At 37.3% G+C, this 17,880-nt stretch overlaps 1 protein-coding gene and 1 long non-coding RNA gene across 3 annotated transcripts in view; one reads left to right on the forward strand and one right to left on the reverse strand.

Annotated features, from left to right (window-relative positions):
• The window catches only part of AHCYL2 (adenosylhomocysteinase like 2), a 169,363-nt gene that overhangs the window by 139,777 nt on the left and 11,706 nt on the right, over window positions 1-17,880 (reverse strand). The window lies entirely within an intron of this gene.
• On the forward strand, window positions 1,152-16,768 carry LOC147583066 (uncharacterized). The gene is made up of 2 exons (XR_015245029.1): window positions 1,152-1,300; window positions 16,483-16,768. It is a non-coding gene; the product is annotated as an uncharacterized LOC147583066 (long non-coding RNA).

The raw sequence follows: 17,880 nt of genomic DNA on the forward strand, positions 1-17,880 counted from the left end.
GAGCAGGCTCCAGGCTTTGAGCTGTCACCACAAAGCCCAACACAGGGCTCAAACCCACAAACCATGAGATCATGACCTGAGCCGAAGTTGGACACTCCACTGACTGAGCCACCCAGGAGCCCCGAACTAATAATATGTTTTAAAAGCCTTAACTGAAAGAAGCTACGGAGGATATGTGAGACATATTACCCTAAATTTTAGAATTTACCTTACATCAGATGATATCCTTGATCATACCACTAGTTCTATTTTATTCCGTTTGTAAATATTTCCCCATAATGGAAAGAGTCCTTGTTTTCACTCTTTACAAAGTGAAAACCGAGGCTGATGGAAGCTATTTGCTCAGCACCAACAGCATAACAATGGTTAACCTTCAATAAGAAACCCAAGCTTTTCACTCACAAGTTTTGTTAAAACCACTGGACTCATCAGGGAGGCGGTAAACAAGTATAGTACTTAATTTAGCAACTCAACCCCAGTTTGGTCATAATTTTGGTTTCACTTTTGTTACTCCCCTCATCATCCAATCTCTAAATCCACAAAGAGTAAGCCTGCATTAAAACTCCAAACATATAAGAATTTTTTTTCTTAAAGCCTAAAGGCTAAAACAAAAAAATTAAGATTTGAAACCGAGGATTTGTCTCTTTTATACTGCTTAAGTTGTAGCCTTGGCATTACCAGTTCTATCATAAGCTAAATCTTGGCCACAGGGTCTGTTAGGTATACACCACACTGTTTCTCCGGAAACTTAAGTGGCTTCCTTTGTGCATCAGAGATTTGGGGCAGAGCTGCTGCAATGCTAGTGGCAGAAGGCAATGAGAAAAAGGCAATGTTAGCAAAGGAAAAAGAGGTCTTCACGTGTATGAAGAGCATAAGCACATCATTTTGAGATTCATTTTGCTTTATATACTTATTAAAACATGGTATTAGCTTCTCAGAAAACTCAAAAAGGCTAGAATGGCACAGAACTTGATCTGACGGTGTCTGAGGAGCAGCTACACCAGGATTTTAAAATAGCAAAATGCTAGTCAGCTCTACTTGAAAAGCTAAAAGGAATGCCCTAACAAGTGCCCACGCTCTCAACTTCCTTCCCAAGAAGGCTCATTTACATTATAATGGTTGCCAAGGTTACTTTAATTCCATCACAGCTCCTTTCTCCAGTTGCTAATCTGGAGCACCGGACTGGGTGGTACACATTAACAACCAAAACCTCAATTAAGGCTAACCCCAAACTCAGGCTACTCAAAAGCTCGTGACCTACAAAAAGAAGAGTAGTTCTAGCAACAAAAATTGCAAAAAGGTAGGGGGTGTTGTTTCTTATATGATATTCTACCCAAGATCTTACTGCTACCTCAGGGAACTCTCTAGGAGTCAGTACTTTTATCTGTCCTAAGCAGAGATTCTTAGGAAAAGCAAGATAAATAACATAAGTTTTATATAGGGTAATGGATCAAACTAGTCAGTTCTTTATTCCAAGTATTTTTTCCCTTCCTTTAATTAAAAAAAAAAAAAAAAAAGCCATTATCTAAGAGGACACTGAAAAAGATCTCATATGACTCATCACTAAGTATCAGTATCATCTTCTAAGAATGACAACATATAGTGCTGGTAATATACGTAGTATCTAAATGAGATATAAACAATGAGGCTAGTATATTCTGTATTTAAGTAACAACCAAACAGAACATATAGTAACAGAAAAAGTGAAGAGGAAATAAAGGCTAAAAAAAGAGGAAGATTTCAGAAACGCGAATACCAAACACTCACTTTAAGTATAGCTAGATTAACAACAAAAATGTTCCAACGATAATTTATTATCAGAAAATATTATCCTGGGGCCCCTGGGTGGCTCAGTTGGTTAAGCGTCTAACTTTGGCTCTGGTCACGCACGATCTCACAGCTCGAGTTCAAGCCCCGCATCAGGCTCTGTGCTGACAGCTCAGAGCCTGTAGCCTGCCTCGGATTCTGTGTCTCCCTCTCTCTCTGCCTCTCCCCAGCCTGCACTCTGTCTCTCTCTCTCTCTCTCTCTCCCTCTCAAAAATAAACATTTAAAAAGAAAAGAGAAGAAAAAGAAACAGAGAGAGAAAGAAAGAGAGAAAGAAAGAAAGAATGAATTATTCCCAAAGGTAATAACAATGGGAGACACAGGGTAGTGGTCTGTAGATATCCTCCTAGTCAACTAGTAGATGCTTCCAACATCACTTCACTAGAGAAATGAAATTTTACACTTACATATTTTTATTTTATTTATTCTCCTTTATCCCACTCCCATTAGCCCTCAATTTAGGCAGTCACTGTAATATATTTACATGTTCACATGTTTTCTTACAAACTGTGCAGTGTTTTACTTAATGCATTTTTTAATTTATATAAATGCTATTATGTTACATATCCCAGTCTGTTTCTTTGTTTTATTCAGCATCATGTTTTTAAGAGACATCACATTGCCTGTGCACATGTAGTCCACTGCTTCAAATTGCTAGATAATTCTTAGTGGTAGAAATCTATCCTAATTTACCCATCATTGGGGAAAGAGAAGGACAACAACTACATTTTCCATAAACATGTAACACCGTAATGAACAACCAGTTATGTACTGTGAGAATTTCTTTCAGATATACACCTAGGGAAAGAGCTTCTGGATCATGGAGTACACATAATGTATAATCTGATTACTTCCTTCCAAAATGGCTAGACCAATCTATACTTCCACTAACACAGAACTAGCGTAACTAGCAGCTACAATGGACCAGGCACTGGACTAGGCACTCTAGATTTTTTTCTCCTATACCACCTCATCCTCCTCAGCTGAGTCTTTGCCCCTTTGCTTTTCAGATCAGTTGTTGCCACATCAGAAATATGAAGGCAAAGGGGCACCTGGGTGGCTCAGCTGGTCGAATGTCTTGACTATTTCAGCTCAGGTTATGATCCCAAGGTTGCAGGGTCAAGCCCCGTTTTGGGCTCTGTGGAGTGTGCTTAAGATTCAGTCTGTGTCTGTCTGTCTATCTGTCTGTCTCTCTCTCTCTCTCCCCCTCTGCCCCTCTCCCCTGCTCATACTCTCCTCTCTCCCTCTTCTCCCTCTGCCCCTCTCTCATGCTCACACTCTCTAAAAAAAAATAATTAAAAAAAAAAAAGAAACGTGAAGGCAAGGACTCTCTCCCTTGCCCCCCCCCCCCAATCATCAATCAAGTTCCCTATTCTACTCCAATGCCAGGAGCTGCCAAGGTCTCCACTAACCATGAAGCTTATGAAAACAAAATCAAACACCAAGTGCTATTTTTAAGAGGTCTGATTCTTTAAAAGTCATTAATTGAGGTCAGTCTGTTACAGAGAACACTAAGAAATTCCTTTCATAGACATTTCAGAGCCATTCCTATTTTTCCTATTTTTCTCCTTTTAGGAGGTCTTGGAGGAATAGCTCCATCTCTTTGGAACCCTTTTCTTCATACATAAAGTAAGAGGAGCTGGATTACAATCAGTGTTTTCAATCTATACTCTGGAACCTGAGGGGTTCCTCTGAGGTAGCTCAAGAGGATCACCTCAAGGGGAGCCTGGGTGGCTCAGTCATTTAAGCCTCCAACTTCGGCTTAGGTCACGATCTCACAGCTTGTCGGTTTGAGCCCCGCATCGGGCTCTGTGCTGACAGCTGAGAGCCTGGAGCCTGCTTGGGATTCTGTGTCTCCCTTGCTCTCTGCCCCTCCCCTGCTCACACTGTCTCTCTCTCTCAAAAATAAACATTAAAAGGAAAAAAAAAAAAAAAAAGGATCATCTCAAGATAAAGGGTGGTTACCTATGCCTCTTCTATTAGAATAGCACAATAAAAACACTTTTTTAAAGTTTATTTATTTATTTTGAGAGATAGAGAGAACAAGCTGGAGAGGAGCTGAGAGAGAGGGAGAGAGAGGATCCAAAGAAGGCTCTGTGCTGAGAGCAGACAGCCTGATGCAAGTCTCGAACTCACAAACTACAAGATCATGACCTGAGCCAAAGACCTGTGATTAACCAACTGAAGCCACCCAAGCGCCCCTAAAATGTTTTAAATCTATAAATTTTGTTTGCTACTAAGACTCAGTTCGGAGAATCAGTTCTATTTAAGAAAAAGTTTATTCACACTACTAGAGTGTGAACTAGTATAACTTCTATTGCATTTGGCAATATTTATAAAATAAGAAATATATACCTACCTTTTAAACCAGAAATTTCACTTGTAAGAATTTATTCTACAGGTATTCACATATGTATTCAACACATATATACAAAGATATTCATTATGGCACTGTTTCTAAGGGCAAAATATTGAAAACAACTATAAATAGCAAATTGGCTACATAAATTATGGTACATTCATACAATGGAATATAATATAGACTTTAAAAACAACAAAGCAGCTCCAAGGTATATTAAGTGGGAAAAAAGCAAGATACAGAATGCTGTATGTAATATACTACCTTTTCTATACTTTTAAAGGATATATACAGTTGTACATAGCTTTCATATGACAAGGTGGATGTATCTATATAGGATGCTGTATTAAATTTAGTATTGGCACCGCCTCCTCCTGTAGAATAAACTTCCTTCTAACTGGATCTCACTTTTTTTTTTTTTTTTAATGTATCAACTTCCCTTGAGTTCATCAAGCCAGGTCTAGCAAATAAATTGCCTTATCCTCAAAAACTGTTAGAAAAAATAATATATTCATGTAAATAATAGATGACAGTATCTATGCAGCTCAAAATGTATTACTTTTTACTTACTTTTGAACTGCACTTTTCAACAGATAGCCACTAGCCACATGTAGCTGATGGATACTTGAAATGTGGCTAGTCCAAAATCAAATGTGCTGCCAAAACATAACATAATAAATTTTGAAGACTAAATCTAAAAAAGGGCAAAATATCTCAGTTTTTATATTGATTACATATTGAAATTATAACATTTTGGATTTGTTGGGTTACATACAATATGTTGTTAAAATTAATTTTACTTCTTTTTACTTTTAAAAGTGTGACTACTATGGGGCATGCCTGGCTGGCTCAGTTGGTAGAGTATGCGACTCTAGATCTCAGGGTCATGAGGTTGAGCCCCACATTGGGTGTGGAGCCTACTTAAAAATCAATTAACTAATTAATTAAAATGTGACTACTAGAAAATTTCATTCTACACTGTCTGATTAATTCTGAGACCCTGCTCATACTCCACAAAAAACTACTTTAAATTTTCACCATTTTACTCACTTTTTTAAAAAGTTTTTGTGGGTTTTTTAATCTTCTTTTTTTAATCTTTATTTATTTTTGAAAGAGAGAGAGGCAGAGAGAGAGTGGGAGACAGAAGATCCAAAGTGGGGCCCACACTGACAGCAGAAAGCCCAATGTGGAGCTCGAATTAATGAACTGTGACATAATGACCTGAGCTGAAGTCAGTTAGCCAACTAAGCCACCCAAGTGCCTCTACGATTTTACTCAAACTTCTGAACTCTTTCTCTCTTCCCCTCCTTAACCTATGACCTAGCTCAGAGAAAACAGAAGAGTAGCTATAATGTTGCCTTCAAATCTCTTTACAAAATTAGATATTTGAAATAAGGCTCTTAGAGAACATTGTTTTGGCCAGGTTAAATAAAAAGTGACCTAGGACTTAATGAAGATTGATCGTTTTACAGTAGTATGGTACAACAAAGAGACCAGGATAAGAAAATTAAAACACTTGGGCTCTAGTTTCAACAAAATTGATATTCCTTTGAAAAATGTTAGCAATGTACCAATCAAGTACAAAATAATTAAATGTAAAGTATTGGGTTTTGTTTGTGTGTATGGGGGGGGTAAAGTTTATTTATTTATTTATTTTGAGAGAGAGAGAGAGAGAGAGAGGGAAAGAAAGAAAGAAAGAAAGAAAGAAAGAAAGAAAGAAAGAAAGAAAGAAAGAATAGGAAAGGGGCAGAGAGAAAGGGGGGAGAGAGAGAATCCCAAGCAGGCTCTGCACTGTCAGCACAGAGCCCAATACAGGGCTTAATCCCTCGAACTGGAAGATCATGACCTGAGCCGAAATCAAGAGTCAGATGCTTAACCATCAACTGTGCCACCCGGGTGCCCCTAAAGTATCTAGTATTTTTAATCATAGTTTAAGGAAAAAAAAAAAAAAAGTAATAGCATCCCTGAAATTAACATGTTAAGAAGTCACTTAGTATATTTCAAACTCTATTCCAGTACCAAATAAAATGATGGATTTAACTGGATTAAAAAATATAAAGAGCTATACAAAGGTAAAATTATATTATTATAGGATAATATAATAATAATTATATGTAATATTAATAATTAATAATAATTATAGGATAATAACGTAATTTACCAACATTTTCTTCTTCCTATTAATGGTGCTTTGTGTCCAAGTATATCTCATTTGACCCCCTACAATCGTTCTAAGAATAGCTACCGTTATGACTAGGACCTTCATAATAATTTCCAAAGCTATTTCTTGACTCCCTCCTTCAATTTCCACGGGGACACCAGCTAAGACCCTTCATTTAGATGTTATAACATTTCAAACATAAGGTAAAAAATGAAACTTGACTTCGTATTCTGTAATACTTTTTAACCAAGTGCTCATATTATGATTCAGTCAAATAAGCATTTGTTTGAAGTATTATAGAACAAGAACTCAAGTTCAGTTTTTTACCTTGTGTTTGATTTGACTAAATCATAACACGTCACTAAAAAAGATACAACTATAAGTTAAGTTTGTTTCTTGTTTTTCTAATTCTGACTTTTTACTTGAAAATTCATGAAACATAAAGACCTAAATAAGCATATTTTGAAACACTTGCATTCTAATTTCTACTAAAGAAAATTTCTGTACTATAATCTTATAATTCAGGAAGTATTTATATTTACAGATACAGAGACCAAAATGCTCTCTTGGCAAAATGCAGCATTTGGATTTTGCATTTACAGTTGCCTGCTCTGGAGCTTTGGACAAACACTAAGTAGAGTGCTTAATGACATTTAACAAACATTAATTGAATTTCATTTTATTTGGCCTTTCCATTAGTAAACTATAATTGCTTACCACAGTGCTATTGTAAGAACTAATTCAAATTTATAAGTGCTCTAAAGACAGTATTCTTTGATACTGCTCTACATCTTGGCAAGGTCCCAACCTTCCTAGGGTGCCCTTCCTTTTTTCCCCAAAATAGGGACAGAGGCTTCAAGAGTCTAACTGTGAACCCCAAAATACTCATTGTCCTCGCTCCCTTTAAGCCAACAGCCCTCTTGGTGAGCATCTCAATCTTTGAGTACAAATACGTATCTACCATGATCTCTGCTACATATTTAAGGAAACCATTCTGGAGAAAAAAAAAAGTAAATAAAACTATAAAATCTACAAAGTAGGTTTTCAGCCTAAGGAGTCTTAACTGGTTTAACCTGATGCTCCTGTATAAAAACAGCGTTGCTTTAGAATTGCCAAGTATCATCACGTCAGTGTATACGACCCACTGTTGTTGCTATTGTCTAGCCAGAGAGTCTGAAAACTCTTGGGCTCTTTCCAAAGGCTTAATCACTAGTGTCATCTGACAGAGAATCTAACCAAGAATATTACATACAAGAGCTGAAAATACTTAAGCTTTCGTGTGTGCGACTGCATCAGGAGTTACATTCATTCAAGGGACAGAGGTGGTGAGGTGGTGAGCTGGTGAGGGGAGAGAAGTATGTTACAAATCAATGGTTCACAATGCGGTTCAGCTCTATTATCACAAACATTTATTAAGCACCTATCATGTGCTAGCATTAAATTGTGAAAATCCACCAAAAGCAAGCCAAATACCTAATGAACAAAAAGTGGGCCCACTAACCAACAGAAGAATTTTAAAGACATTACCCTGATGGAAGTGGTAAAAAAATGAATCAATTTCTGGAATACCCAAAAGACCCTTCATAAAGACCATAAAACTGATAAATAACTATGATAATTCAGAAGGTGGAAAAGAAAAAGAATCTAGAATTAGCTATGTACATTAATGGGTATACTCAAACTGGAAATAATTACTTTTGGATATCATCATTATCAAGCTATGTGATTTACCATCATTATTGATGAGGTTTAGAACACGCTGACCCAAAATACGGCACCTTGACATAATGAATATTAAGGCCTTGCTAAATTTCCCCAGCTTATTACCCTTAGCTCAGACCCTTTTGTCTTAGAACATTTTGCCACAACTTTCCACTCTTCATCAAAATTAACACAAAAACATTCACGTTTAACCATTTCTTTGTTTTTTCATTTTTTTTATGAAGGCTCTCATCTCATGTAAAACTTGTATTAAATAAATAACCCTGTGTACTTTGCTCTTATTAGTCTGTCTTTTGTCAGTCCAATTTACAGGGTCCCAGCCAGAAAGCCAAGGAGGATAGTAGAAAAAGGACTTTTTTCTGTTTTAGTTTATTTTAGTTTTAGTGACCGTGAAGGAACAGCTGGGACACCCCACAAGCCCTGTAGACTATAGCTAAAAATACTCCAGCAACTGACAAAGGCCAGCAAAAGGTAAGAATTCTTACCAAAGTCAGTCTCCTGGATTTGGGGGTTTTGTCGGTTCAGGAGAAGATGGTGAACTTCTCCTTGTACCTTCTTTTCCAAATTCAGATTAGCAGGAGAAAAACATTTGTAAGAATTAGCTCTTTGGATTGTAACTGTCATGAATTTGCTTTCGGATACCCATTAGTTAGTTATCCTTAGCCTTCCAGAAAAAGTCATTGTTTTCCTGTATCTTTGTCTTTCGTGTCCTTTGTCATAAGGAGGTTCTTAACAAAAAATGCTTAGGCTATCTTTGGCAGTAACTCTGGCTCTTAAAGGGGTCTGCATCTTTTGCATCCTCTTTGGGGATGCCTTTTGCGTCCATAGTTAAGCCATAAAAAGGCTTGCTGGTTTGGAGTCACACTGAAATAGGTGTACCTTTGAAGATTTGGACTTTTATCTACAAGAATTTCTAGGGGCACCTGGCTATCTCAGTTGATAAGAGTATGCGACTCTTGATATCAGGGTCATGAGCTAAAGCATGCATGAATGCATGCATGAATGAATACATGAATGAATGAATGAATATATAAATATATAAATATATATATAAAATCTTTTAAAGCAGTTCTACTAAAGTTGGCCTAAAGACAAGGAAGTGCTTATACAAATTAAGTATCCCTAAAACTCTCAGAAATATACAGAAATTAATCCAAATGTTCTTTTTAAGTTCACATGATATACACTAATCTTTGTTTTAAAAAAAAAAAAAAAGCTTGTTTAAAATTTTGGTTCCACATGGGGCACATGGGTGGCTCAGTCGGTTAAGTGTTTGACTTCAGCTCAGGTCATGATCTCGCGGTTCGTGAGTTCAAGCCCGAGTCGGCCTTTGTGCTGACAGCTCAGAGCCTGAAGCCTGTTTCAGATTCTGTGTCTCCCTTTCTTTCTGTCCCCGCCGCCCCTCACGCTCTCTCTCTCTCTCCTTCAAAAATAAACATTAAAAAAAAAAAAATTTTTAAATAAATAAATAAATAAATAAAAGTTTGGTTCCATGTTCATGGACTTTAAGTCTCAATAGCACTTAAATGGGAATTCTCCCAAAATGACTTATAGATTTGACATAATCCTTACCAAAATCTTGGCAAGGTTTTTTTGTAGAAATTGACAAGCTTATCCTAAAATTTGTATGGAAATTTATTTATTTATTTATTTATTTATTTATTTATTTTGGGGGGGTGGAGTGCAAGTGAGCAAGGGGCAAAGAGAGAGAGAGAGAGAATCCCAGGAGGGGCAGAGAGAAAGAGAAAGAGAAAGAGAAAGAGAAAGAGAAAGAGAAAGAGAGAGAAAGAGAGAGAGAGAGAGAGAGAAGCAGGGCTCATGTTTACCCAAAGTGGGGCTTGAGCTCACCCAATGTGGGGCTCAAACTCATGAACTGTGAGATCATACCTGAGCTGAAGGCTCAGCCACCCAGGCGCCCTGTATGGAAATTTAAAAAGGCCTAAGATAGTCAAAATTATTTTGAAAAAGAATAATAAAATAGGAGCATTTATATTATCCAATTCCAATGCTTACTCTAAAGCTACAATAATCAAGAGAGTATAGTACTGGCATCAAGATAAACGAGCAGACCACTGGAACACAACATCCAGAAATACACCCACATATCTACAGACAAATGATAGGCAACAATAGTATCAAGCCAATTCAATAGGCAGAGAATAGTCTTTTCAAAAAAACAAAGTGCTGGGACAACAGGATATCTATATAAAGGAAAAAATATTAGGTCCATATCTTACCCCAGACACAAAAGTCAACTCACAATAGATCACAGACCAAATATAAAATCTGAAACTATAAAACTGCTAGAAGAAAACATAGGAGAACATTTTGGTGAATTTGAACTAAAGATTTCTCAGACATGGGGCACCAGGGCAGCTTAGTTGGTTGAGAAGCCCTGACTCTTGATTTCAGCTCATGATCCCAGGGTCATGGGAGGGAGACCTGTGTCAGGCTCTGCACTGAGCATGGAGCCTGCTTAATATTCCTCTCTCTCTCTCTCTCTCTCTCTCTCTCTCTTTCTCTCTCTCTCTCTCCCTCCCTCCTTCTGTCCCACTCCCCTGTTCACGTTCTCTCTCTAAAATAAAATTTTAAAAAAATTTAAAAAAATTTCTTAGACATAACACCAAAAGTACAACCTATTTAAAAAGTAATATATTGGACTTTATCAAAATTAAAACCATTAGCTTTTCAAAATGCATCATTAGGAAAATGAAAAGACAGGCTAGGAAAAAATATTTGCAAATCATGTATCTGAAAAAGGGCTTGTATTCGGGCTATGGAAAGAAGTCTCACAATTCAGTTAAGAAGAAAACAACCCAATTTAAAGATGGACAAATGACATTTGCAACTATGTGGATGGAACTGGAGGGTATTATGCTAAGTGAAATTAGTCAGAGAAAGACAAAAATCATATGACTTCACTCATATGAGGACTTTAAGAGACAAAACAGATGAACATAAGGGAAGGGAAACAAAAATAATATAAAAACAGGGAGGGGGACAAAACAGAAGAGACTCATAAATGTGGAGAACAAACTGAGGGTTACTGGAGGGGTTATGGGAGGGGGAGGGTCACTAAGGAACCTACTCCTGAAATCATTGTTGCACTATATGCTAACCAATTTGGATATAAATTAAAAAAAAAAAAATCAAAAACAAACAACAAAAAAAGATGGACAAACGATCTGAACAGACATTTCACCAAAGCAGATATACAGGGGTACCTAGGTGGCTCAGTCAGTTGAGCATCCAACTCTTGGTTTGTGAGTTGGAGCCCTGTGGTGGGCTCTGTGTTGATAGTGTGGAACCTGCTTGGGATTCTCTCTGTCTTCAACTCTCTTTGCCCTTCCCCCACTTGTGTTTTCTTTCTCTCTCTCTCTCTCTCCCCCCCAAAAATAAATAAACTTAAAAAAATTTTTTTAAAAAGAAGAAAATATACAAATTGCTAATAAACACAAGAAAAGATGCTCAACATTACCAGTCATGGAGAAACACAAATACTATATGATATAGTGCTATAATAACATAGCACTACATAACCACTAAAATGGTTACAATAAAAAAAAACAATGCCAAGTGTTACAAGGATGTAGAGAAAATGAAATACTCATAAACTGCTAGTAGCATTGTAATATTGTATGATCACTTTGGAAAAGTTTGCCATTTTCTTAAAGAGTTAAACATAAACTTAACACATGACCCATCGATTTCACTTCTAGATATCTGTCCAAGAGAAACTAACACATACATCCATACAAAGACTTATCCATGTTCACAGCAGCATTCTTCAAAATAGCCAAAAGCTGAAAATAATCCAGAATCATCCATCAACTAGTAAAGTGATAAATAAAATGTTGTATATCCATACAATGGAATGCCATTTGGCAATAAAAAAGGAAAAACTATTGATACATGAATAAATTATTCAAAAATTATTACCCTAAGTGAAACAGCCAGACACAAAAGACACATATTGTATGATTCATTTATAGGAAACTTCCAGAAAAGGCAAATACATAAAGAAAGCAAATCAGTGACTACCTGGAGAAGTTGGGAGCAGTGATTGACTGCAAATGGGCAAAAGGGACTTCTAGGGGAAACAGAACTATTCCTAAATTGGACCATGGTGTGATTTTAAAACTCTACCTGCTTCATACCCATTAGGATGGTTATTCTAATAAAGAAATAAACAAGTGTTGAGAATGTAGAAAAATTAGAATGCTTGTATGATGTCAGTAAAAATATAAAATGATGAGGGAGCCTGGCTGGCTCAGTCAGAAGAGCATGCAACTCTTGATCTTAGGGTTGTGAGTTCGAGCCCCATGTTGGGTATAGAGATTACTTAATATATAACTGCTCTGGAAAACAGTATGGCAGTTCCTCAAAAAATCAGAAATAGACTTATCATATGATCCAGCAATTTCATTTCTGGGCATATACCCAAAGAATTGAAAGCAGCAACTCAGGGCACCTGGGTGGCTCAGTCGGTTGAGTATCCTACTTCAGCTCAGGTTGGTGAGTTCGAGCCGCGCATCAGGCTCTGTGCTGACAGCTCCGAGACTAGAGCGTGTTTCGGATTCTGTGTCTCCCTCTCTATCTGCCCCTTCCCCATACATGTTCTGTCTCTGTCTCAAAGATGAATAAACATTAAAAAAAATTGGAAAAAAAAAAAGCAGCAACTCAAACAGGTAGTTGTATACTCGTGTTTATAACAGCATTATGCACAACAGACAAAAGGAGAAGCAACCCAAGTGTTCATCAATGAATGCACGGAAAAACAAAATGTTGTACATACATACACTGAAATATTACTCAATTTTAAAAAATAATGAAACTCTGACACACGCTACAACATGCATGGACTTTGAAGATAACAGGCTAAGTGAAATTAGCCAGAGACAAAAGGACAAAACTATCCAATTCCACTTGTACAAGGTACCTGGGGTAGTCAAATTCATAGAGACAAAGTAGACTAGTGGTTGCTGGGGGCTGGGGAGACAGGAGAATGAGGAGTTTAATGGGTATGATGAAGTTTCAATTCGGGAAGATTAAAAAAATGCTAGGAATGAGTGGTGGTGATAGTTCTACAGCAATGGGAATATACTTAATAACTGCTGACCTATATACCTTAAAATGGTAAATTTTATGTTTTATATACAGTAAAACCTCAGACTGCAAGTAACTTATTCTGTGTTATGCAAGATGAGCAAACACTACTAATAAACTTTAACTTGATGAATGAGCGATATCTTGCAATAGAAGCAGTACATGACACCAAACATCAGATGATCACAACTGAGCCAATGGTTCTTGAAATTAGCTTTGATACACAAGTGCTTTGGATTACAAGAATGTTTCCGGAACGAATTCTGCTCGCAAACCAAGGTTTTACTGTTTATTTTTTACCATAGTGGGGGGAAAAAAAACAACTCTACAAATGTATTAACAGCCATTCAATTGTAATTTACAATGGGTAAACTTTATCTTATGTAAATTTTACCTCAATAAAGGTGTTAAAAAGTTTTAAATACATTAGGAGGAACATATCCAAAGAAAGTAAGAGTTATTATAAAGTTCTAGCAATTAAAAAAAAGTGTGATATTGGTAAAGAAATCAACGAAGAGACTAATGGAACATAATACACAACCCAGAAACAGAATGGACACAGAGGATGTGTGACAGTGAAAGTGGCATTTCATATCAGGATAGAGAAAAGTTTCTAAAACAAGAATCAAAAAGGACAAACTACATGGAGGAAAAAAATGATCGATTTTACATTACATATTTGAACTTAAAAATTTTTTTTCAATATTAACTTATTTGAGAGAGAGAGAGAGAGAGCATGCACACAAGCGGGAGAGGTGCAGAGAAAGAGGGACACAGAGGATCTGAAGTGGCTCTGTGCGGACAGCAGAGAGGCTGACGCAGAGCCCGAACCCACCAACTGCAAGATCATGACCTGAGCCAAAGTCAGATGCTTAACTGTCTGATCCACCCAGCACCCCTTAACTTTTTTTATATATGTATTTTTAGGTTTATTTATTTATTTTGAGAAAGAGAAAAACAGAGAGAAAGCACACACAGTAGCATGAGAATGAGTGGGGTAAGGGGAAAAGAGAGAGAGAGACAGAGACAGAGACAAAGAGAGAATATCCCAAGCAGGCTCCGAGCCCTGTCAGTGCAGAGCCCAATGCAGCGCAGGGCTTGAAACCACAAACTGTGAAATCATGACCCGAACTGAAATCAAGAGTCAGAAGCGTAACTTACTGAGCCACCCAGGAGCCCCTACATATTTTAACTTCTGTATAAAAGTCATATTAAGTAAAAAAGACAAGCCACAGACCTGAGGTTATTTGCAACACAAATATCTGATACAGGATTAGAACAAATATATATAAAGAACTTTTCTAAATCAGTAAGAAAACCAATGAGACCCCAAAAGAAAAATAGGAAAAGAGGGGCACCTGGGTGGCTCAATCGGCTGCGTTTCTGAGTCTTGATTTCAGCTCAGGTCATGATCCCAGGGTCTCATGGAGCAGAGCCTGCTCAGGATTCTCTATCTCCTTCTCTCTTTGCCTCTCCCCCACTCACGCTCTCTCAAAAATAAATAAACAAGAACATTTTAAAAAAATAAGAAGAAAAATGAGAAAGGATATGTATGAATATAGACATTTCACAAATAAGGAAATACAAATGGACTACAGACATATTAAAAGATGTTCAGTCCCACTAAATATCCAAGGAAATGTTAATTAAATGGGGTATCATTTCACAACTCTACCAGACTGACACAAGTTCAATATCTGACAATACCACATATTATTAAGGATTCAGAAAACAAGTATTAATAGAACCACTTTATTTATTTATTTATTTATTTATTTATTTATTTATTTTATTTTATTTTTTTTTTTTTTGAGAAAAAGAGACAGAGCGTGAACAATGGAGGGGGAAAGAGAGAGGGAAACACCGAATTCAAAGCAGGCTCCAGGCTCTGTCAGCACACAGCCCAATGTGGGGCTTAAACTCATGGATTGCAAGGTCATGACCTAAGCTGAAGTCAGACGCTTAACCACTTAACCGACTGAGCTATCCAGGTGCCCCGATGTTTATTTATTCTTGAGCAAGAGATAGAGCATGAGCGAAGGAGGGGCAGAGAGAGAGGAAGACACAGAATCCAAAGCAGGTTCCAGGCTCTGAGCTGTCAGCACAGAGTCCGATATGGGGCTCAAACCCACAAACAGTGAGATTATGACCTGAGCCCAAGTTGGACGCTTAACCGACTGAGTCATCCAGGCGCCCCCAAAAAAACACTTTAGAAATCAATTTGGGAGAGTCTGGTAAAGTTGGTATACCTTAGGCAATTCTGCTTATGGGATATATACCCTAGAGAAACTATTATACATGGTAAGAAAACATGATTTAAGGATGTTCACCCCAGTTCAAAAAAAAAAAAGAGAGAAAACGTTAATATGGAATGGGTAAACTGTGATCCAGTCACACAATGAAGCACTACATATGACTCAACTAGAAAATCTACATGTATTGGATTGGTTAAAACTCAAAATAAAGATGAGTGGAAAAAGTAGGTTGCAGAATAGTATCTACTCTATAGTACCACATTATGTTAAGTTTATAAACACACAAAACAGTGCTATATATGATTGACATACAATTGATATTGATAATATACAGTAAAGCTGTTAAAACACGAAGGGTAATAATAAATAGCAAAGTTTAGACAGCATTTACCACTGTGATGGAGGAAGAGAAAAGAAAGGGAATAGAGGAGGGGTACAAAAGGCTCTACAATTTTATCTACAATGTTTTAGGTCTTTAAAAGTATTTACAGAAAATTTTGCAAAATCTAACATTTGTTAAATTGGGCAGTGTTCAATCTTCTCGGTACTCTTCCATATGCTTGAAAAAAAATTTAACAGGCTTTTGGTCAAATGAAAACATGTACATGTACCAGACAGCAAGAGAAAAATATTTATCTTTTTGGAACCTACATTTGTAAAACTATTCTAGCAATGTCTCTCTGGTGCCTAACTCCCTTATTGTGATAGAAACTTTCAAGTATTTAGGCAGAAACATGCTGTACGTGTCAGAGTCTCCTTTTCCCTAACAAGATTCTTCTTACAGAATGCTGCCCAAGGAACTAAAAAATCTGGCTATGTTGATACCAGTCATCTCTTTTATCAACCAACACAATCAACGTGCCATCCTCTGCCAATATCAGCATAGTTTAAAAATCTTTTAACTTACAACTAAATTATCCCCCTGAGTCATCCTAAGTTTTATCACAGGTCTTATGCAAATCCATACTATGAATGAGCCAAGAGATAAGAAGACCAAAATTACACCTCTTTCTAGTTTTAACATAATTTTCCCTCTCTGCCCTACATTCTTCAGACCCACACACCCACAGAGGACTCAGTATGAGTCCTCCACGTAGGTGCAGTATTTCTGGATCTTCCAATCCTGGGCAGATTCACGCATCGAGGAGTGTGTCCGTTAGTACCAAGAGGAACTGAACATGGAATTCTGCTTAACCAGCAACCTAGGATGCAAACTCCTAAGAGATAATAAGAGAATGACTTTTCCATCCAAGCATGATAAGTACATCAAACTGAAAATGATGCCCAGGAACAAGCAGTTCCAGAAACAGGAATTCAAATAAAAATGACTTTGTAACATTCATGGTTGTGCAGACCCAACGGCAGCCTGTCTGTTTTTTGCTACATTTCTGCCTCAGTTAAAAGTACCTTAAAGAGTATACTTGTCCTTTCTCCTCAAAATATGGAAAAAACTACTCAAGTCTCATGAAAATCTTGAGTTCTTAGCATTACTTGTTGAGTGTCAATGTGCATGTGTGTATCTCTGTTGGGGGGTGGGTCCGGGGTGTACGTGGTTCTGTGAGGGGTATCTCTGTGGGTAACTGTTGGGGACTCTCTATGGAGATACATGGAGTCTCTCTGTGGGTGTGGGTATGGGTCTGTGTGTACGAAGGGTCTGGGTAGAGGGTTGTGAGGGGTTCTGTTTCATGTAAGGGATCTCTGGATGTGTTTGTTTTTGTGTATCTGTGCTCATCTGTGTTTCTAGGACTCTGTGTCTATCAAGTATTTTATTACAAGTCTTGTAACAAGCTTTATTATACATATCTACCCTTCCAAAAAAACGGAAAATGATTTTCCTGCCTCTCGACTCTGAGGTTTCAGAAAAGAAGCATGAAATAAGACCAACTGCCAAGCCAGTATTACACAACAAATAAAAAACTAAGGTTCTGGTGGGTACACACTAACACAGAACTAGAGTTGCCTGAGATTGTGTATTCCTAACAAGCTCCCAGGAGATGTCAATGCTTCTGGTCATGGACCAGTTTGAGTAGCAAGGACCTAAAGGATTCCAAACTTAATAAACTGCCTCTAACTACACTTCCTAGGTAGATTTTCCAGAGTATCCTCTGCCGGCATGTATATCACATCAGCGTGAGCATTCTACATCTAAGAAATTACCATTTTGTTTTACATACGCGTCTCTTGTGAGTTTGTTTTGAATGAGCCTAAGAAGTGAATGACCTCTAAGTGTACTAAAAATGTGAATTTCAGAACTTGTAAAGCTAGAACATGGAAATTTCAAAAAGGTTCTGCTACACTGTGAAACCTGTTGGGTAGGCAGCCAAGTACTTTTCCCAAGGTGATACACCCCATTTCAATACTGAACTCTTCAAACTGCAATGATTCCTGCTTCCAGTATTGCTCATATCACATCAGACTGTATTTATTTATTTTCATATCTAGATTCCCTACC

This window comes from Puma concolor, chromosome A2 (genome assembly GCF_028749965.1).
Source record: "Puma concolor isolate L17-30 chromosome A2, mPumCon1.1.hap2, whole genome shotgun sequence".
NCBI lineage: Eukaryota > Metazoa > Chordata > Mammalia > Carnivora > Felidae > Puma > Puma concolor.